At 49.9% G+C, this 22291-nt stretch overlaps 1 protein-coding gene across 1 annotated transcript in view; it reads left to right on the top strand.

The window, feature by feature from the left end:
• The first annotated feature begins 706 nt into the window (after positions 1-706).
• The window catches only part of syndig1l (synapse differentiation inducing 1-like), a 128695-nt gene continuing 107110 nt past the window's right edge, over positions 707-22291 (top strand). The window contains exon 1 of the mRNA XM_078406884.1: positions 707-1175. The gene's annotated coding sequence lies outside the window, so the exon portion shown is untranslated. The remainder of the gene's footprint in view (positions 1176-22291) is intronic.

The following is a 22291-nucleotide window of genomic DNA, read 5'->3' on the forward strand; positions in this document are numbered from 1 at the left end:
ATATAGTTTTATCAGATTTCCCTGCAACCTCCAGCGTTCCAGAGAAAGCAATCCAAGTCCGTCCAACCTCTCCCTCCAGCTAATACCCCCCTAATCCAGGCAACATTCCGGTAAACCTCCTCTGCACCTTATCCAAAGCCCCCACGTCCTTCCTGTAACGGGGCGAATGCAAGCAAAAATGTGGAACGGTTTGTTTGAAAACCCAGAACGCCTCGTTACTCAAATAATCAAAGAGAACGCGAAGCGAAAGGACGGAAATAAAAAGCGACTAAAATTAATTGGAGAGAAAGATTTTCAGGGCAAATGGAAAATATATATATTACAGTGTAGAAAGGATAAATTGAAATTGTAGCGGAAACAAGCCCAGAAGGGGAAAAAGTGGAGCGAGCAACGTTGAAGTGTTGTGCAGATGATTAGTATTCGGTTCACAACCAGTCTCCGCTCCGGTGAGGAGGGAGGGAGAGAGGGAGGGAGGGAGGGAGGAGAGGGGGAAGGAGGGAGGGAGGGATGGAGAGGGGAGGGAGGGTGGAGAGGGAGGGATGGAGGGAGGGTGGAGAGGGAGGGAGGGAGAAGAGAGAGAGAGGGAGGGATGGAGGGAGGGATGGAGGGAGGGTGGAGAGGGAGGGAGGGAGAAGAGAGAGAGAGAGGGAGGGAGAAGAGAGAGGGAGGGAGGGAGGGAGGGAGGGAGGGAGGGAGGGAGGGGAGGGGAGGGAGAGAGAGAAGGAGGGAGGGGAGAGACCGTGCGAGGCAGTCGCTGGGAAGGGACGCACGTTAGCTTGCCCGGCGCCGCTCAACAACACATCCACACGCCGCCTTGTATGGTACATGGACAGAAGTGGCTGTGGTGATCGGGCCAGCTCTGTCCTTCATGCCTCGGCTTCCCTGTCACTGACAGCCACCTTCAACTGGAGGTACTGACCCAGTGGCCGGCAGCGTGCGGCGCCGGATCCACAAGTGATTCCTTTAAAACACCTCCAGCGATTATTTTTTGATTATTTTGTTGTTGTTGTTGTTGTGGTGGTTGTTTTTTTCTGCCCGAGAGTGCCGCTGACCACGGAAACAGCACAGCCTTCGGGGAGTTGCTCGCCGGGCGACTGGTCAGTGCAGCCGGACAGGTGCCTCCATGCGCCCGCCCTGTACAACTTAGCTGCCGATGGCTTGTGGTTAGTGTACAGGTAAGAGGAACGCTGAGAATATCAGCCCGACTGTACCCCAGAGAGTATGTGTGTGTGTGTGTGGGGGGGGGGGGGGGGGGGGAGAGAGAGGGGGAGAGGAGAGGGGGGGAGAGAGGAGAGGGGAGAGGGGGGACGATGGAGGAACGGAGAGGGGAGAGAGAGGGGGAGAGATGAGGAAAGAGGAAGAGGAAATAATAATATGAGCCGGACTATACCCCAGAGTGTGTGTATGTGGGGGGGGGGGGGTGAGGGGGAGAGGGGACGAAGGGGGAACAGAGAGGGGGGGGAGAGGAGGGGGAAAGAGGAGAGAGTGGGGAGGGGGACGATGGGGGGGGGGGGGAAGGAGGAGGGGGCAAGAGGAGAGGAGATGGGGAGAGAGAGGGGAGGGGACGATGGGGGAACTGAGAGAGGAGGGGAGAGGAGGGGGAAAGAGGAGGTGGGGAGAGAGATGAGGAAAGAGGAAGAGGGGGAGGAAAATAGGGGAGAGAGAGGGGGTGGGGAGGAGAGGATGGAGAGAGAGGGGGGTGGGGAGGAGAGGATGGAGAGAGAGGGGTGGGGAGGAGAGGATGGGGGGGGTGCGGAGGGTGTTGGGGGGGGGGGGGGGGGAGAGGAGAGGTGGGAGAACAACTTGCTCGCCGCATCTACCTTTGTCTTGTCTTTGCACGGATGAGATGTGACTAAAGCCCGATGCTGGCGCGGTTGGTGGGTTCGGTCCCCGCTGCCGGCCCTGATCCCAATATACTAAACACTGCTGGTGCTGAAAGTGAAGTTGTGTGTGCGGAAAGGACGCGTTTGATTCCGCCGCGGGGTTTTAACCTGATTTTTTATTTGCGCGCCGTCTTCTGGATGGTGTGGGATTGAAAGTTGGTGGGTCGGTGCGAGAGAGTTGTGTTGGGGGGGATGGAATGGACCGCAGGCGCTGCTTGACGCCGAAGATAGACACAGAAAGCCGGGGCGACTCAGCGGGTCGGGCAGCGTCCCTGGAGAGAAGGGATAGGTAACGCCAGCCATTCCTTCTCTCCAGAGATGTGGTCTGACCCGCTGTGTTACTTCCAGCATTTGTTGTGCCTGCCCTCGGGGTAAACCAGCACCTGCAGTTCCTTCGGACGCACAGAAAGGCTCGCTTTCTACCCGACACTCAGATGAGTCGATTCTTTTACTTGGAAACAGGGATATTCCCAACTCCCACGCGAAAATGGGTGCGTTTATTTGCAGCCCGTGTGTATTTAATGATCAGGGGGAGATCCTGGGGCGAGCGATGTTGCAGGTTGCCCGCCTCGTTAAGTAGTTGCATTGATTACAACATGAATCATTCTCAACCTGGTTTCTGCTGCGCGCTTCCTACAATCTTCCCCACTGTGTATAAAAGCGGCTGTATATTGAAAAAAAACATTGCCATCTTTGGTCTTCACAAGCAAAGAGGGTGTGATGATATGATAGGCTTTTTATTTTTATTTTTAAATCAATTAGCATTGACTGACTGACTCAGTCTGAAGAAGGGTCTTGTCCCGAAACGTTCTCTCCAGATGTGCTGCCCGACCGACCCGCTGAGATACCCCAGCATTTTTGTCAGCATCCAAACCTTAGTTCTAGTTTAAAGAGAAACAGCGCGCAATTAGGCTCACTAACACTATCCTACATGCACTAGGGACAAATTATATTTCTACCAAATTAACTTTCAACGCTGTACGTCTGGGAGGAAACCGAAGATCATCGGAGAAACGTGCGGGGAAACCGTACAAATCCCGTACAGACAGATCCAGCAGTCGGGATCGAACCCGGGTCCCTGGCGTTGCAAGGTAGCAACTCTACCGCTGCGCCACCCGGCATCTTCCTTGCCCGCTTGAGTGCCTTTGTGCTTGTAGATAGGTTATTGCATGCTCCCACCTCTCTCCAGGGAGTGCCGGCCATGCCAATGGGCGACTTGGATCAGAAAGGCATCAATTCTGCGCCGCCTAGCCCACTTGCAACCCGAAGAAGGGTCTCGACCCGAAACGTTCGCCCATTCCCTCTCCCCAGAGATGCTCGGGGTGACGCTTGGGGTCGAGACCCTTCTTCAGACCCTCCCATATTCATTCATTCCACCCATTGACGCTGCCCGACCCGCTGAGTTACTCCAGCATTTTGTGTCCATCTTCGGCGTGGACCAGATCTGCAGTTCCTTCCTACACACTTGCATTGGTGCTTGCACGTAGAGCGGGTATGAATGAGGCCATCGGCCGGGTGCTCCCGGGCTGAGAGCTGAATGGACCTCGGATAAGACAAGAAGACAGTAACTAACTCAGCGGGTCAGGCAGCATCTCTGGAGGGAGAAGGAATGGGTGACGTTTCAGGTCGAGACCCTTCTTCAGACTGATCATTCCCTTCTCTCCAGAGATGCTGCACAACCCGCTGAGTTACTCCAGCATTTTGAGTCTTTCTTCGGCGTAAACCCAGCATCTGCAGTTCCTTCCTGCTCCGATAAGCCAAGGTGGTTGTGCGCCAACGGTGGGCATTGCAGGGGACACTTCCCGAGGCGAGAACGGCACCCTGCCACACAAAATCCTCACAGCAGACGCGGTGGTTGGGGAGGTAGGAATATAGAGTTCATTTTAATCCAGTTTGCGGATGGATACAACCCTCGTGGACCACAACATCCAACTTGACTTCAGATTATTACCTGAATGGTGGCCGATTAGGAAAAGGGGAGATGCAACGAGACCTGGGTGTCGTGGTGCACCAGTCATTGAAAGTAGGCATGCAGGTGCAGCAGGCAGTGAAGAAAGCCAATGGTATGTTGGCATTCATAGCGAGGGGATTTGAGTATAGGAGCAGAGAGGTTCTGCTGCAGTTGTACAGGGCATTGGTGAGACCACACCTGGAGTATTGCGTACAGTTTTGGTCTCCTAATCTGAGGAAAGCCATTCTTGCCATAGAGGGAGCACAGAGAAGGTTTACCAGATTGATTCCTGGGATGGCAGGACTTTCATATGAAGAAAGACTGGATAGACTCGGCTTGTACTCGCTGGAATTTAGAAGATTGAGGGGGGATCTTATAGAAGAGGGGGGGGGGGGAAGGTTTAATGGGAACCAGAGGGGTAACTTTTTCACAGGTATATTGAATGAGTTGCCACAGGAGATAATTGAGGCAGGTACTATCATGCCATTTCAGAGGCATTTGGATTGGTACATGGAAGGGATAGGATTAGAGGGTTATAGGCCAAGTATGGGCAGGTGGGACTAGTGTAGAAGGGACACGTTGGTTGGTGTGGGCAAGTTGGGCGGAAAGGGCCTGTTCCTACGCTATATCAGTCTCTGACCCGATGACTGTCAGTACAAAATATACATTATAATAATAGGCACAGTAATAGGGGCAATAATGGAGTAACCTAATGATGTGGAGTTATGAGCAGGAGTGGCAGCATCTCTGGGAAGAGAATGGGGGGGGGGATTGTTCAGGAGTCTGATAGAGTGGGAAAGAGGCCCTTCTTCGCTCTGAATGTCCAAGCTATCAAGCTCCTGCATCTTCTCACAGATAGTATCACGGCGGCACAGTGGTGCAACGGTAGAGTTGCTGCCTCACAGCGCCAAAGACCCAGGTTCAATCCTGACTACGGGTGCTGCCTGCAGGGAGTTTATACATTCTCCCTGTGACCAGGTGGGTGGCTTTGCTCCAGTTGCCACCCACACTCCAAAGACATACAAGTTTGTGGGTTAATTGGCTTCAGTAAATTGTAAAACTGTCCCTAGTGTGTAGGATAGTGCGAGCGTATATGGGGCAATCACTGGTCGACATGGACTCAGTGGGCTGAAGGCCCTGTTTCCACGCTGCATCTCTAAAAGTCTAAAGAAAATAGTAATGGCCAAGGTGACAGGCACCCTTGAAGACACTTCCCATTTTCCTGATGCAAGAAGATGGACTGGATGTAAGGTAGTGATGAGCCTGTGACGGACTGTGATGGTCGAGGGCTGGGTATGGATGGACTGGATGTAAGGTAGTGATGAGCCTGTGACGGACTGTGATGGTCGAGGGCTGGGTATGGATGGACTGGATGAGCCAGTGATGGACTGTGATGGTCGAGGGCTGGGTATGGATGGACAGGATGGACAGGATGAGCCAGTGACGGACTGTGATGGTCGAGGGATGGGTATGGATGGACTGGATGGACAGGATGAGCTTGTGACGGACTGTGATGGTCGAAGGATGGGTATGGATGGACTGGATGGACAGGATGAGCTTGTGACGGACTGTGATGGTCGAGGGCTGGGTATGGATGGACTGGATGAGCCAGTGACGGACTGTGATGGTTGAGGGCTGGGTATGGATGGACTGGATGGACAGGATGAGCCAGTGACGGACTGTGATGGTCGAGGGCTGGGTAGCGGCCACACCAAGCTGAGATGCAACCCGTCAGGAAATTCTCGACAGCGCATCTGCCACAGTTTGAGAACCTTCATGGACATGCCAAATCTTCTCGGACACCCAAGGAAGTAAAGACACTGATGGGCTTTCTTGTTCGCCGAGTCAGTGTGAATGGACCAGGTGAGATCGGCCGGTGATGTTGAAGCTTGGGAACTTGAAACGGTTGAACATTTGTACCGGAACTTTGTTGATGAGGACAAGTTGTGTTCTTGGGTCAACCACCAGCTCTTCCATCCTTGCCGATCTTAAGGCCTAGGCTGTTGCCCTGACTCGATGGCACGAGGTTCCCGATCTCTTTCCTGCACTCCGCCTCGTCGTCATGAATGGCTCCATCCCTGTGAAATGTCGATTCGAAGCAGCAGACCATGCAGTGCGAGCACACGGGGGAAGACAAGGGAGGAGTGGACCACCTCACAAAATGTCCACCCGCTGACCCATCCCTGGAAGAGCCTGTGGTCGCCACACTGCTATCCGCCGTGCCCCATCTCAGAACCCAGGGGACCGCAGTGGAAGCGAGCCATGCTGAGAAACTGCCCGAGGTAAGAAGGACTTCACAACCCAGCCCTCCACTTGGTGCCCAGAAGATAGAGGCACACAACGTGGAAACAGACCCTTCAGACCAACTTGCCCACCAACTTGGGCTGGATGGAGTGGATGTGGACAGGATGTTTCCACCAGTGGGGGAGCCCAGGACCAGAGGCCATAGCCTCAGAATTAAAGAAAGTTTCTTTGTGAAGAGAGGTGAGGAGGAACTTCTTTAGTCAGAGGATGGTGCACCAGATTGATTCCTGGGATGGCGGGACTTTCACATGAAGAAAGACTGGATAGACTCGACTTGTACTCGCTGGAATTTAGAAGATTGAGGGGGGATCTTATAGAAACGTACAAAATTCTTAAGGGGTTGGACAGGCTAGATGCAGGAAGATTGTTCCCGATGTTGGGGAAGTCCAAAACAAGGGGTCACAGTTTAAGGATAAGGGGGAAGCCTTTTAGGACCGAGATCAGAAGGGTTTTTTTCACACAGAGAGTGGTGAATCTGTGGAATTCTCTGCCACAGAAGGTAGTTGAGGCCAGTTCATTGGCTATATTTAAGAGGGAGTTAGATGTGGCCCTTGTGGCTAAAGGGATCAGGGGGTATGGAGAGAAGGCAGGTACAGGATACTGAGTTGGATGATCAGCCATGATCATATTGAATGGTGGTGCAGGCTCGAAGGGCCGAATGGCCTACTCCTGCACCTATTTTCTATGTTTCTATGTCTATGGTGAATCTGTGGAATTCATTGCCATAGACAGCTGAGGAAGCCAAGTCAATGGATATTTTTAAGGCAGAGATAGATATCCCAATCAGGGATAGATTGACAGATTCTTGATTCGTACGGGTGTCAGGGTTTGTGGGGAGAAGGCAGGAGAATGGGGTAAGGTAGACAATAGACAATAGGTGCAGGAGTAGCCAGCACCGCCATTCAATGTGATCATGGCTGATCATCCACAATCAGTACCCCGTTCCTGCCCTCTCCCCATATCCCCTGACTCCGCTATCATTAAGAGCTCTATATAACTCATATCTAGATCAGCCACGATTGAATGGCAGAGTCAACTTGATGGGCCGAATGGCCTAATTCTACTCCTGTCACCTATGAACCTATGAACAAAGCAGAACAACCGACCTGGACCCAATAACAACCGTGCAGTACCATGGAGAGCTCCACTCTAGACCTCCGAGTTCACAAAGGCAATTTCAGTCACATTTAAAAAAAATGTTAAGTTGAGGCCAAGCTTTAAATGGAGTTTTGATCCAAGTAATAGGTAACGGTTTTTGGGGGAAATGGTTTGAGAAATAAAAAGGGGGTTGGATAGTTTTGGGCTAGAGAAGATGTATAAAAGGATATTAAATGCAAGTCCTGTGTAGGAAGGAACTGCAGATGCTGGTTTTAACCAAGGATAGACACAAAAAGCTGGAGTAACTCAACGGGTCAGCCAGCATCTATGGAGAGAAGGAATGGGTGACTTTTCGGGTAGAGACCATTCTTCAGACCTGAAACATCACCCATTCCTTCTCTCTAGAGAAGTCTGAAGAAGGGTCCCGACCTGAAACGTCACCCACTCCTTTTCTCCGGAAATGTTGCCTGACCCGCTGAGTTACTCCAGCTTTAAGTGCAAGTCCTGGGTCAGCTATGCCTGACTGGTAGTATGCGTGCACTCTTCAGCGAATGTGTTAATGACTGAGGTTGTTGTACCCTTCGCTCAGTCCGCCTTAACCAACCTGATCTCCCAGTGGCTGAGCACTTCAACTCCCACTCCCAGTCTGACCTTTCTGTCATGGGCCTCCTCCAGTGCCATAGTGAGGCCCACCGGAAATTGGAGGAACTGAACCTCATATTTCGCTTGGGCAGCTTGCAGCCCAGCGGTATGAACATTGACTTCTCCAACTTTAGATAGTTCCTCTGTCCCTCTCTTCCCCCACCCTCCCTCCCCTTCCCAGTTCTCCCTCTAACTTCCTGTCTCCCCCTATATCCTTCCTTTGTCCCGCCCCCCTGACATCAGTCTAAAGAAGGGTCTCGACCTGAAACGTCACCCATTCCTTCTCTCCTGAGATGCTGCCTGACCTGCTGAGTTACTCCAGCATTTTGTGAATAAATACCTTCGAAGTTGTTGTACCGGTCAATGACTGCTTTGCAAAGAGTAAAGACCACAGAGCAGAGTGTCCAGCCTAGAATGAGAGCAAGGTTTTGAGTCTGAGGAAGGGTCTCAACCCCATTCCTTCCCTCCAGAGATGCTGCCTGTCCCGCTGAGTTACTCCGGCTTTTTGTGCCCATCTGCAATGTTTGTAAGTTTCCTGCTGATGGTTAAAAATTGCACCTCAGGTGTTAAGTGCGCAGTTCGGTGGGAGGGTTGAAGTGTTGAATGGTCGCTTTATTAATCGTTGCATGGTGAACAAACTACTTCAGAATGAAAGTCATTACGTGAAGCACACTGAGCATTTATATATAATGAGGTTCTTTCTGAATACATTATTTTTACTATCTTCAATTGATATTACCGATGATGAATCTCCTTCCATTGCCATTATGTTTGTAATTTTGAATTCTGAAGTTTGCTAGTTACATAAATAATGCAACATGGTCTGTGGCCCATTACTCTGTAGCCGAAAACAGCAAGCGAATTCAAGCCTGTTATAACCTACCGCTGGGCAGCACTTCCCAGCTACAGATAAACTATCAAGACCTCAGTATTAGGCAAGCTCATCAGTTCAGTCTAGTTTATTGTCATGTGCACCGAGGTACAGTGAAAAGCTTTTGTTGCGTGCCAACCAGTCATCGGAAAGACAATACAAGCTTACAATCGAGCCGTTTACAGTGTACAGATACATGATAAGGGAATAGCGTTTAGTGCAAGGTAAAGCCAGCAAGGTCCGATCAAAGATAGACTGAGGGTCACCTATGAGGTAGATAGTAGTTCAGCACTGCTCTCTGGTTGTGGTAGGATGGTTCAGTTGCCTGATATCAGCTGGGAAGAAACTGTCCCTGAATCTGGAGGTGTGCGTTTTCACACTTCTATACCTTTTGTCCGAAGGGAGAGGGGAGGAGGGAGTGGCCCAGGGTGCGACTCGTCCTTGATTATGCTGCTGGCCTTGCCGAGGCAGCGTGAGGCGTAAATGAAGTCAATGGAAGTGAGGTTGGTTTGTGTGATGGTCTGGGCTGCGTCCACAATTCGCTGCAATCTCTTGCGGTCTTGGATGGCGCTGTTCCCAAACCAAGCAGTGATGCATTCTGATAAAATGCTTTCTACAGCGCATCTGTAGAAGTTGGTGAGAGTTGTTGGGGACATTACCAAACGTCCTAAGCCTTCTAAGGCTCGTCAAGTTGAGTATTGTTCTGCACACAGGTACTGTGAGACGCAAGTACGATGAACATGGTTCAATGGGATTTCACTGGTACTTTATTAACTTAGAAAACAGGTGCAGGAGGAGGCCATTCGGCCCTTCGAGCCAGCACCGCTTATTGCGCCAGCACTATTTATTGTCACATGTACCTAGATCCAGTGAAATTCCATTATTGCATACCGCGCAGTGCAATAATTTTGGAATAGCAGACTGCACCGAGACAATAGACAATAGACTATAGACAATAGGTGCAGGAGTAGGCCATTCAGCCCTTCGAGCCAGCACCGCCATTCAATGCGATCATGGCAATACACAAAAGGCGGCTCGTTTCTGGCGCCATTTTGTATGATCCAAGTCCAAAGTTGTGAAAAATGTAGAGTCTTAACTTGACCATAAAGGCGTGACGTTGGGCCAGAGGTGCAGTGGTCGGGCTGGCCAGATGTTGTCGGTGTCCTCCACCGCTGCTCTGCTGGGTGAAGGCCGTGTCCGATCGGCATGCTCGGAGTCACGGTGCACCGCCTCATCTGTTCTAGTTCCAGGCTGAGTATTTGGTCCGAGGCCTGGTTTGGGAACAGCTCCACCCAAGAACGAAAGAAATTGCAGCGAATTGCGGACGCAGCCCAGACCATCACACAAACCGACCTCCCTACCATTGACTCCATTTACACCTCACGCTGCCTCGGCAAGGCCAGCAGCATAATCAAGGACGAGTCGCACCCTGGCCACTCCCTCTTCTCCCCTCTCCCATCAGGCAAAAGGTATAGAAGTGTGAAAACGTACACCTCCAGATTCAGGGACAGTTTCTTCCCAGCTGTCATCAGGCAACTGAACCATCCTATCACAACCAGAGAGAAGTCCTGAACTACTATCTACCTCATTGGTGACCCTCGGACTATCTTTGATCGGACTCTACTGGCGTTTCCTAGCACTAAACGTTATTTCCTTATTATGTTCCTGTGACTGTAAATGGCTCGATTGTAACCATATATTGTCTGTCAGCTTTTCACTGTACCTTAGTGCACGTGACAATAAATTAAACTGAACATAACTCTAACCTACACACATTCGGGATAATTTCACAATTTTTATTAAAGCAATTTAACCAACAAATCTGTACGTCTTTGGAGTGTGGGAGGAAACCGGAGCACCTGGAGAAAACCCACACGGTCACAGTGGGAATGTACAAACTCTGTACAGACAGCACTCGTAATCCGGATTGAACCCGGGTGTCTGGCGCTGTAAGGCAGCAACTCTACCGCTGCGCCACTGTGCCGCCCCCATGCATTTCCTATGTTGTAGACAATAGACAATAGACAATAGGTGCAGGAGGAGGCCATTCTGCCCTTCGAGCCAGCACCGCCATTCAATGTGATCATGGCTGATCATTCTCAATCAGTACCCCGTTCCTGCCTTCTCCCCATACCCCCTGACTCCACTATCCTTATGATTGCACTTCAGAAGCAGTCACGTGGCTGAATATGTTGACGATATCTTGAGATCGTGGGGGGGGGATTGAGGGGCGGAGAGACGGGGCGGAGAGATGGGGCAAGCCCTGGTGTCCTTGCTCGTAGCTGCGTCACAGGCGCAAGAAGACCATACGACCATAAGGCATAGGAACGGATTTAGCCCATTCGGCCCATCAAGTCTGCTCCACCATTCGATCATGCCTGATCTACTTTCCCCTCACGAGCCCATTCTCCCGCCTTCTCCCCGTTGAGATATTGCAAGGACTACTTTGTTGTATCGCAAGGACTACTTTGTTTGCCCGTGTAGTAACATGTATATAAGAGAATGAGGTGATTTGGCGGTCACTCTGGTTCCAGGTGGCCGTGGGATAATCAGCCTGGATTTAAGCTCCAGCTTTCTAACCTTTTAAACACGTGTACTTGTGGTCCGTCCAGAGTCATAACAAAGGTACAACAGATACCGGACCACGAAGTACAACACTCCCCGTAAACTGAGACGATAACACAAAAGCGTTAACTATATATAAATTCTACGTAAAACCTACACACAACTTAGCGAAAACGAAACAAAAGGAAAGAGTTTCATGGCGCACGTGGCAATAAACTGAAAGTGAAAGAAAACGACTGCGCGAAGAGATAAGACATTCGTGCAAAAATACACAATCAGCGCGCAAGTCGATGGTAGTGTAAGAGGTGGTGCCATAGGGTCCCCCTGCCAACACCGAGCCTCTTGGACAATGGCCGTCACTGCAACATCGCCGCCTTCAAACGTCATTCCCAGACACATTCTGAGGCAGAGGAGAGAGGTGAACTTTCCCCACCCCAATTACCCTGGGCTGCCTTCCACACAATGAATTTAAGAAGACCCTGTATTGCGTGCACGTGGGCCAAATGATAACTGACACAAACACTTGCATTGCGCACCATATTTCTAAGAAGCAGGCGCCTTCTTTCTTCACAATGTGAACGGCTCGATTGTGATCATGAATTGCCTTTCCGCGGTCTGGAGAGCACTCAACAAAAGCGTTTCTCTGTACCACGGTACGCCTGACAATAAACCAAACTCAACTCAACTGGACAGTTGTTTTCTCGGCATAAGGTAAACAAGATCATAAGGCCATGTGATAGCAGCAGAGTTGGGCCATTCGGCCCATCAAGTCTACTCTGCCATCCAATCGTGGCTGATCTATCTCTCCCCTCCTAACCCCATTCTCCTGCCTTCTCCCCGTAACCCCTGACACCCACACTAATCAAGAATCTATCTATCTCTGCCTTCAAAATATCCATTGGCGGCCTCCACAGCCTGCTTTGGCAAAATGTGAGCAATTTGTCCACTGGCCAAGTGAGCTCTTGCCATCGAGCCCTTGTACTGCCACCGCTTTCCCCAAGCTTGACCCAGCTTGTCGGTCATTTGCTTAGAATTAAGATGCCATCTTAAGATGTTAAGATAACTCGGATTCAACCCTTCAACTTCTGTGATACGACTTCACGGAGCTACGCTGAGCCATGGTGGGGCCATCCTCTACTGAAGAGAGACACAAACTGCTGGAGAAACTCAGCGGGTCAGGCAGCGTGTCTGGAGGAAAGGAATTGGTGACGTTTCGGGTCGAGACCCTTCTCCAGACTACTGCCAGGTGCACAGATGCTCCTAACCACATGCGACTGAGCCTTTACCTGGATTATCGTTCATGCATACTGTTTCTGTACGTCTGCATCAGGAAGGATATCAGGGCTATAGGCAAGACAGAGCTAAGGCAGGCCTCATTGCTGGCAATGAAGCTCTTGCTTTGCGTTTGCACTTAAAGAAGGAGCCCAGTCTTTGCAGGTGTCTTCGTAAGTTCGTAAGTGATAGGAGCAAAATTAGGCCATTCGGCCCATCAGGTCTACTCCGCCATTCAGTCATGACTGATCCATCTCTCCCTCCTAACCCCATTCTCCTGCCTTCTCCCCATCGCCCCTGACACCCTGTGTGCGTGTCTGTGTGCTGAAATTGATCAGAATGGGGCTACTGGGTCATTCTGAAGAAGCTTGGAGTGAGGCTGGATTCGCTTCTGCAAGAATGCTTAGTGTTGGATCAGACCTGCTCCCACTCTGTACTGTTCTATTTTAGTTTAGATGAGAGACACAGCACGGAAACAGGCCCTTCGGCCCACCAAGTCCACGCCGACCAATGATCACCCCTACACTAGTTCTATCCTACACACCAGGGACAATTTACTGAAGCCAAATAGCCTACAAACCTGCACGTCTTTGGGATGTGGGAGGAAACCAGAGCCCGGAGAAAACCCACAAAGTCACAGGGAGAACGTACAAACTCCGTACGGAAAGCACCCATAGTCAGTGTTGAACCCGGGTTTCTGGCGCTGCAAGGCAGCAACTCTACAGTTGTGCCACTGTGCCGCCCTTAATGTTCTGTTAAACTTTAGACTTTAGAGATGCAGCGTTGAAACAGGCCCTTCAGCCCACCGAGTCTGTGCCGACCGGTGATGACTACCACTATCCTACACTCAAGGGACAACTTACAATTTTACTGAAGCCAATTAACCTACAAACCTGTACGTTTTTGGAATGTGGGATCACCCGGATAAAACCCAGACAGTCACGGGGAGAACGAACAATCTCTGGAATTCTGGAATGAATGATGAGGTCAACATCTCTCAACCATTGAAGCTGAGGCCAACAGTAACAAGCAAAGGGCTGAGATCACTTGGGTTTGGCTGGGAAATTACTTTAGGTTAGTTTAGTTTATTGTCACGTGTACCGAGGTACAGGGAAAAGCTTTTGCTGCGTGCTAACCAGTCAGCAGAAAGACAATACATGGTTACAATGGATCCGTCCACAGTGTACAGATACATGATGAGGGACTAACATTTAGTGCAAGGTAAAGCCAGTAAAGTCCAATCAAGGGTAGTTCTAGGGTCACCAGGGAGGTAGCTAGTAGTTCAGCACTGCTCTCTGCTTGTGGTAGGAGGGTTCAGTTGCCTGATAACAGCTGGGAAGAAACTGCCCCTGAATCTGGAACACTTCTATACCTTTTGCCTGATGGGAGAGGGGAGAAGAGGGAGTGGCCAGGGTGCGACTCGCCCTTGATTACGCTGCTGACCTTGCCGAGGCAGTGTGAGGTGTAGATGGAGTCACTGGAAGGGAGGTTGGTTTGTGTGATGGTCGGGGCTGCGTCCACAATTTCTTGCGGTCTTGGATGGAGCTGTTCCCAAATCAAGCTGTGAAGTCAAGATGTGTTGACCCGGTTGCTCAACACTAAATCCCCTCCCATTCCCACATTGACCTTTCTGTCCTGGGCCTTCTCCATTGTCAGAGTGAGGCCTAGCGCAAATTGGAGGAACAGCATCTCATATTTCCCTTGGGCAACTTACAACCCAGCAGTATGAACATTAACTTCTCTAACTTCAAGTAGCCCTTGCTTTCCCTCTCTCTCCATCCCCTCCCCCTTCCCAGTTCTCCTACCATTCCTACTGTCTCCGACTACATTTTAACTCTGTACCGCCAACTCCCCTGATATCAGTCTGAAGAAGGACTCAACCCGAACCGTCACCCATTCCTTCTCTCCAGAGATGCTGCCTGACCCGCTGAGTTACTCCAGCGTTTTACTTCTACCTTCAAGCTAGTGTTGCCAACTTTCTCACTCCCAAATAAGGAACAAAAGGTGACGCCATCGCCCACGCCCCACGTGACCTCACCCAGCCAGCGGCCACGTGCTCCCGCGCTACCAATGGTGGTTGCCCCGGCCGGGAGGCGGGTTGCTAAGCAACCTCCGTCCGGCGAACACACTAGGCCCCTCTCCCCGAACACACTCTGTTAGCCTACACTGTCCGGGCCTACAGCGGCCCCCGGGCCTACACTGTCCGGGCCTACAACGCCCCCTGGGCCTAACACGGGACAAGGGTGTCCCGTACGGGACAAACCAATTTAGCCTAATATAAGGGATGTCCCGGCTAATACGGGACAGTTGGCAACCCGACTTCAAGCTGATAAAAGATAGACATCATTGCAGGCTCCTGTTGATTGTAGTTTACATGACTTGTTTTTGTGCCTCTCCTAGAAGGACTCTGTTGAAAAATATGGTAGGCATAAATCAGCTCAATAACCTTTACTTAACCTGACTACACTGTACAAACAGATCATGTTCTCTTGAGGCATAAATGAGGCATTCTTTACCAGCTTTCCAACAACGTGTAGTGAATGTGCAATGGAGTGGTGCTGGAAAGGTAATGGGACGAATAACCAGCCACATTTCTATGCAAACAATCCTGAGTAAACGTACTTTCCTAATGATTAATCCAGATGTAAATTAAGATGATGAACAAACAAGGATAGGATGCAAAAGAGGTGGAGGAATAGCATTGCTGATCAGGGAGAATGTCACAGCTGCAATTAGATACTGTAGTATGCTTTGAGCTAATCAGTCCTGAACCGAAACACAACCTCCTCTCCGGAGATGCTGCCTGGCCCGCTGAGTTACTCCAGCACATTGTGTGATTTTGTATAAACCAGCATCCGCAGTTCCGTGTTTCTGCGCTTGTCGCTGGGCAAAGTACGGGGCGGGAAATTCTGCTTCCATAAGTACACAAGTGATAGGAACAGAATGAGGCCGTTTGGCCCATCAGGTCGACTCATGGCTGATCTATCTCTCCCTCCTCACCCCATTCCCCTGCCTTCTCCCCATAAACCCAGACACCCGCACTAATCAGGAATCTATCTATCTCTGCCTTCAAAATATCCACTGACTTGGCCTCCACAACCTTCTGTGGCAATGAATTCCACAGATTCACCACCCTCTGGCTAAAAAAAATCCTCCTCATCTCCTTCCAAAAGGAAGGTCCTTTAATTCTAAGGCTGTGCCCTCTGGTCCTAGACTCTCCCACCAGTGGAAACATCCTCTCTACATCCACACTATCCAGGCCTTTCAATATTCGGCAAGTTTCAATGAGGTCCTCCCTCATCCTTCTAACCTCCAGCGAGTGCAGGCCCAGTGCCGTCAAAAGTTTATCGGCTCTCTGCGATTGTTGGTCATGGCAGGCCCTGACAAGCTACTGCTCCCCAGATCTGGGATATCTAGCGGTGAAATGCTGTCTCTACAATCTACCATGGGATTCACTTTGGCCATCCTGATAGTAGTTTATCTCCCACCCCATGCTGATGCTAAGCTTGCATTGGATGTACTATACACCAACATCAATAGCCTTCACCCAAATTACCCTAAGGCCTTGATCCTCATAGCTATGACCGCATCCAGGCCTACCTCAAGAGTGTCATAGAGTCATACAGCATTAGAACAGGCCCTTCGACCCAACTTGCCCACGCTGACCAACATGCCCCATCTACACCAGTCCTACATGCCAGCATTTGGCCCTTAGCCCTCTAAATCTGTACCCCTATGTACCTGTCTAAATGTTTCTAGCCCCTGCCTCATCCACCTCCTCTGGCAGCTCGTTCCGTACACCCATCACCCTTTGCGTTATTAAGGTTACCCCTCAGGTTTCCATTAAATCTTCCCCCCCTCCAACCCCCCCCCCACCTCACCTAGTGTGCTAGTGAAATACTATCAGCACATTTCCTGACCAAGCAGAGGCCCAAGCACCCGCCATCACTGCTAAACAATCGACAAAGCCACCTACTGCGCCATTTTGGAAATGATGGCCCTCAGTCTGTGCAACTGCTCCATGTTTATAAGCAGCTACTATGAGTGGGAGGATCCGGTACAGAAAGTCGCACAGCGGGGGTCTGAGGAAACGGGTGAGGTTCTTTGTGACTAATTTGAGTCAGTGGACCGATCCACATTCAAGGGCACAGTGGCCAATCTACATGAGTATACCACAGCTGTCACACACTTCGATTAGCAAGTGTGAAGAGGAGTTCATGTCAAAGAAGACAATGCGAGTCACGGAGAGTCAAAGAATCATAGAGTGATACAGTGTGGAAACAGGCCCTTCTGCCCAACTTGCCCACACTGGCCAACATGTCCCAGCTACACTAGTCCCACCTGCCTGCGTTTGGTCCATATCCCTCCAAACTTGTCCTATCCATGTACCTAACTGTTTCTTAAACGTTGGGATAGTCCCTGTCTCAACTACCTCCCCTGGCAGCTTGTTCCATACACCCACCACCCTTTGTGTGAAAAAGTTACCCCTCAGATTCCTATTAAATCTTTTCCTCTTCACCGTGAACCTATGTCCTCTGGTCCTCGATTCCCCTACTCTGGGTAAGAGATTCGGTACATCTACCCGATCTAATCCTCTCATGATTTTATACACCTCTATAAGATCTCCCCTGCGCTCCAAGGAATAGAGACCTAGCCTACTCAATCTCTCCCTATAGCTCACACTCTCTAGTCCTGGCAACATCCTCGTAAATCTTCTCTGAACCCTTTCAAGCTTGACAATATATTTTCTGTAACATGGTTCCCAGAACCTAACCGGAAACCATAGATGAACCGCGAGATCCACTCCCAGGTTTGGTTTAGTTTAGATCCAGCGCAGAAAATGGCCCTTCGGCCCACCGGGTCCGCACCGACCAGCGATCCCCGCACACTAACACTATCCTTACACACACTCGGGATAATTTACGCTTATACCAAGCCAATCAACCTACAAACCTGTACATCTGTACCTGTATATATATATATATATATATATATATATATATATATATATATATATATATCAATGAGCCAAAACATTATGATGACTGACAGGTGAAGTGAATAACATTGGTTATCTTGTTACAATGGCACCTGTCAAGGGGTGGGATATATTAGGCAGCAAGTGAACAGTCAGTCCTTGAAGTTGACGTGTTGGATGCAGGAGAAATGGGCAGGAGTAAAGACCTGAGCGACTTTGACAAGGGCCAAATTGTTATGGCCAGATGACTGGGGCAGAGGATCTCTGAAACGGCAAGGCTTGTGGGGTGCTCCCGGTCAGCAGTGGTGAGTACCTACCAACAGTGGTCCGAGGAGGGACAAACCACAAACCGGCGACAGACAGGGTGTTGGGCGCCCAAGGCTCATCGATGAGCGAGGGCAACGAAGGCTATCCCGTCTGGTCCGAACCGACTGTGGGAAGACGACAAGCCGGTGGAGGGAGTGTGATGCTCTGGGCAACGTTCTGCTGGGAAACCCTGGGTCCGGCCATTCATGTGGACGTCAATTTGACACGTGTCACCTACCTAAACATCGTTGCACCCCTTCATGGCAATGGTATTCCCTGATGGCAGTGGCCTCTTTCAGCAAGATAATGCGCCCTGCCACACTACACACAATGTTCGGGAATGGTTTGAGGAACATGATGAATTCTCCAGATCTCAATCCGATTGAGCATCTGTGGGATGTGCTGGATCGACAAGTCCGATCCACGGCTGCTCCACCTCGCGACTTACAGGACTTGAAGGATCTGCTGCTAATGCTTTGGTGCCAGATATCACAGGACACCTTCAGGGGTCTTCTAGAGTCCATGCCTCGGCGGGTCAGCACTGTTTTGGCTGCACACGGAGGACCAACAGCATATTAGGCAGGTGGTCATAATGTTCTGGCTGATCGGTGTATATATATATATAATGTTTGTGTGCGTTCGCCTGTAATTAGGGAAATAATTGTTCCACTCATGGATAAAGGTGGGAATTAATGTGGAGCTAGCGAGACCAGGTGGGATGCTTAATACGTACTTTGCAGCATTCATCACCAAGGAGAAGGTTGTGGATGGTGATGTGATCCAGGGAGGCTGGGTGAATATTCTACGGCATGCTGCTGGGAAGGAGGGGGAGGGTTGTTGAGTGCATTGAGGAACATTAAGATGGATAAGTCCCAGACTACTGAAGGAGGACTGGACAAGCTTATAAAAGGTATTTATTCACAAAATGCTGGAGTAACTCAGCAGGTCAGGCAGCATCTCGGGAGAGAGGGAATGGGTGACGTTTCGGGTCGAGACCCTTCTTCAGTCTGAAGAAGGGCCTCGACCCGAAACGTCACCCATTCCTTCTCTCCCGAGATGCTGCCTGACCTGCTGAGTTACTCCAGCATTTTGTGAATAAATACCTTCGATTTGTACCAGCATCTGCAGTTATCTTCTTATAAGCTTATAAAAGGACTGGACAAACTAGGTGCAGGAAAAATGTTCCCAATGTTGGGAGAGTCCAGAACCAGGGGCCACACAGTCCAAGAATAAAGGGGAGGCCATTTAAAACTGAGATGAGAAAAAAAAACGTTTTCACCCAGAGAGTTGTGAATTTGTGGAATTCTCTGCCACAGAGGGCAGTGGAGGCCAATTCACTGGATGAATATAAAAGAGAGATAGATAGAGGTCTCGGGGCTAGCGGAATCAAGGGATATGGGGAGAAGGCAGGCACGGGTTACTGATTGTGGATGATCAGCCATGATCACCATGAATGGCGGTGCTGGCTCGAAGGGCCAATTGGCCTCCTCCTGCACCTATTTTCCATGTTTCTAAGAGGCAAATGAGGAGATTGTAGACACAAGGAACTGCAGATGCTGGTTTACAAAACAAAAAGATACAAAGTGCTGGATTGACTCAGCAGGTCAGACAGCATCTCTGGAGAACATGAAAAGGTGAAGAAGGGTCTCGACCCGAAATGTCACCCATTCCTTCTCTCCCGAGATGCTGCCTGACCCGCTGAGTTACTCCAGCATTTTGTGAATAAATGAAAAGGTAACATGTTGGCTTGGGACTCTTCTTCAAATGAGGGAGATTGTTGGGGCCTTGACAGAGATCTTTGTAAACTCCTTAGTTGCAGCCAATGTCCCAGAAGACTGGAGAATAATCAATGTTGTTCCTTTGTTTAAGAAGGATAACAGGATAAGACAGGAGTCTGAAGTAAGGTCCCGACCCGAAATGTCACCCATCCTTTTTCTCCAGAGATGCTGCTTGACCCGCTGAGTTTCTCCAGTACTCCAGTGTGGCACGGTGGCGCAGCGGTAGAGTTGCTGCCTTAAAGAGCCAGAGACCCCGTTTTGATCCTGACTACGGGTGCTGTCTGTACGTAGTTTGTACGTTCTCCCCGTGACGACGTAGGTTTTCCCCGGGGTGCACCGGTTTCCTCCCACACTCCATAAACATACATGTTTGTAGGTTAGTTGGCTTTGGTAAAGATTGTAAATTGTGTCTAGTGTGTAGGATAGTGCTACTGTGCGGGGTTCACTGGTCAATAGACAATAGACAATAGGTGCAGGAGGAGGCCATTCGGCCCTTCGAGCCAGCACCGCCATTCAATGTGATCATGGCTGATCATTCTCAATCAGTACCCCGTTCCTGCCTTCTCCCCATACCCCCTGACTCCGCTATCCTTAAGAGCTCTATCTAGCTCTCTCTTGAATGCATTCAGAGCCATGATCACATTGAATGGCGGTGCTGGCTCGAAGGGTTGAATGGCCTCCTCCTGCACCTATTGTCTATTGACTGTCGTGGCAACGACATTTTGTTCCGATTTATTTTGAATGACAATAAATGCTTCAGTTCAATTCAATTCAATTCAATGCGGCAGTGGGGTTTTTTTTAAAGGAGATTTTCAAGGTAGGTTTTCACAGAGAGAGTCGAGGTGCCAAGGAAATGGTTGTGGTGTCCAGGAGGCATTGAGACAGGCACTTGAACAGGTAGGTATTGAGATATATAGGCCAAGTTCAAGCAAATGGAATTAGTTTAGATTGGTTGAGACAGATGAGCCGTAGGACTGAAGAAAGGTCTCGACTGAAACGTCACCCATTCCTTCTCTCCAGAGATGCTGCCTGTCCTGCTGAGTTACTCCAGCATTTTTGTGTCTTATCTTCGAACCTTTACTTGCACTGTATCATCCTGATGCAGGGCTTCAACCAAGAATGTTAACCCACAAGTGCTGTTTGACCTGTGAAGTTCCACCAGCCCACTGTTTGTTGCTCCAGATTCCACCGTCTGCAACCTCTTGTGTCTCCCGTACCATTCTTTAGATGTTAGAGATACGACGTGGAAACAAGCCCTGTGACCCGCCGAGTTCCCCTCGACCAGCGATCGCCTCGTACACTAGCACCATCCTACACACTAGGGGCAGTTTAACAATTTTACCGAAGGCAATCGACTTACAAACCTGCACGTCTTTGGAATGTGGAAGGAAACCGGAGCACCCGGAGAAAACCCACGCGGTCACGGGGAAAACGTACAAGCTCCATACAGACAGCATCCGCAGTCAGGGTTCAACCTGGGTTGTCTGGCGCTGTAAGGCAGCAACTCTGCTACTGTGCCACCGTGCTGTTCCAAAAGGTTCCGAGTTTCATGTTCTAAATGTGCCACCCTGTTCCAAGTGAGATTATGTTTAAATGAGATGATGTGATCACCATAAATGGCAGCAGAAAATGTGATTGAGAGGTCAAAATGTAACTGTGAAATCAATTAGAAAACTGCAGAGAGTTTACAGATTGAAGTGATCAGGTAATTGCTCCTTGGAGTAATATCCAAGCTCATCTCCAGAGCTCTTGCATCTAATACGTTGCAGAGCATGGGTGAACAGGGTATCGTGTTTTATTTCAGTCCGTGTTACTCTTCCCCTGACGCTCGCACTAATCAAGAATCTATCTATCTCTGCCTTACAAACTTTGACTTGGCCTCGGCAGCCTTCTGGGGAGGCCGAGGGGTCTCTTCGGGGGGTTATGGGGAGAAGGCAGGAGAATGGGGGTTGCGAAGGAGAGATAGGTCAGCCATGGTTGAATGGCGGAGTGGGCCTGATGGTCCGAATGTCCTAATTCTGCTCCGAGAACTTATGAGCTTAATGACAGGGGAGATGGTGAGAAGCTCTTCCTCTGAGCAGAGCTGCCGTTGACCAGACGGCAAAGGTAAAGGTAAGGGGGAGGAGTTACAAAGAGGATTAAGGAAGATATTGTTCATCCAGGGAGTGGTTGAAACACAGAATGCACTGCCTGATTTGAAGCGAGTGCGAGGGGTGGGGGGGGGGGGGGGGGGGTTTGGGGGTTGTGGGTGTAATCCCACAACATGTAAGAAGTATTTAGTTGGGCACTTGAAACACCGTGGCATAGCATGGCATGAACCAAGTGCTTATGAAGCGGGTTGACACGGGCACCTTATGGCTAGCACAAACACGGTGGACTGAAGGACATGTTTCCTCACGACGATGTTGCTCCTCATTCTTTCCTCCCTGTTTCCAAAAAAAAAGCATCTAAATTAGATTCAGAAAAGGTGCCCAGTTATGCAGTTATCTCTCTCCTACTTAAAGCCATGGATGTTAGAAACTAGGATGTCTATTATTCATGTAAGCAATAATTAGCAATTATCTTTTCTAATTAAATCTGAATGAGAACTCGCTTGCTTTAAAATGATGTCGTCATTCTCGTTTCAAAACTGAGCTAATACTA

This window comes from Rhinoraja longicauda, chromosome 10, assembly GCF_053455715.1.
Source record: "Rhinoraja longicauda isolate Sanriku21f chromosome 10, sRhiLon1.1, whole genome shotgun sequence".
NCBI classification, from domain to species: Eukaryota; Metazoa; Chordata; class Chondrichthyes; order Rajiformes; family Arhynchobatidae; genus Rhinoraja; species Rhinoraja longicauda.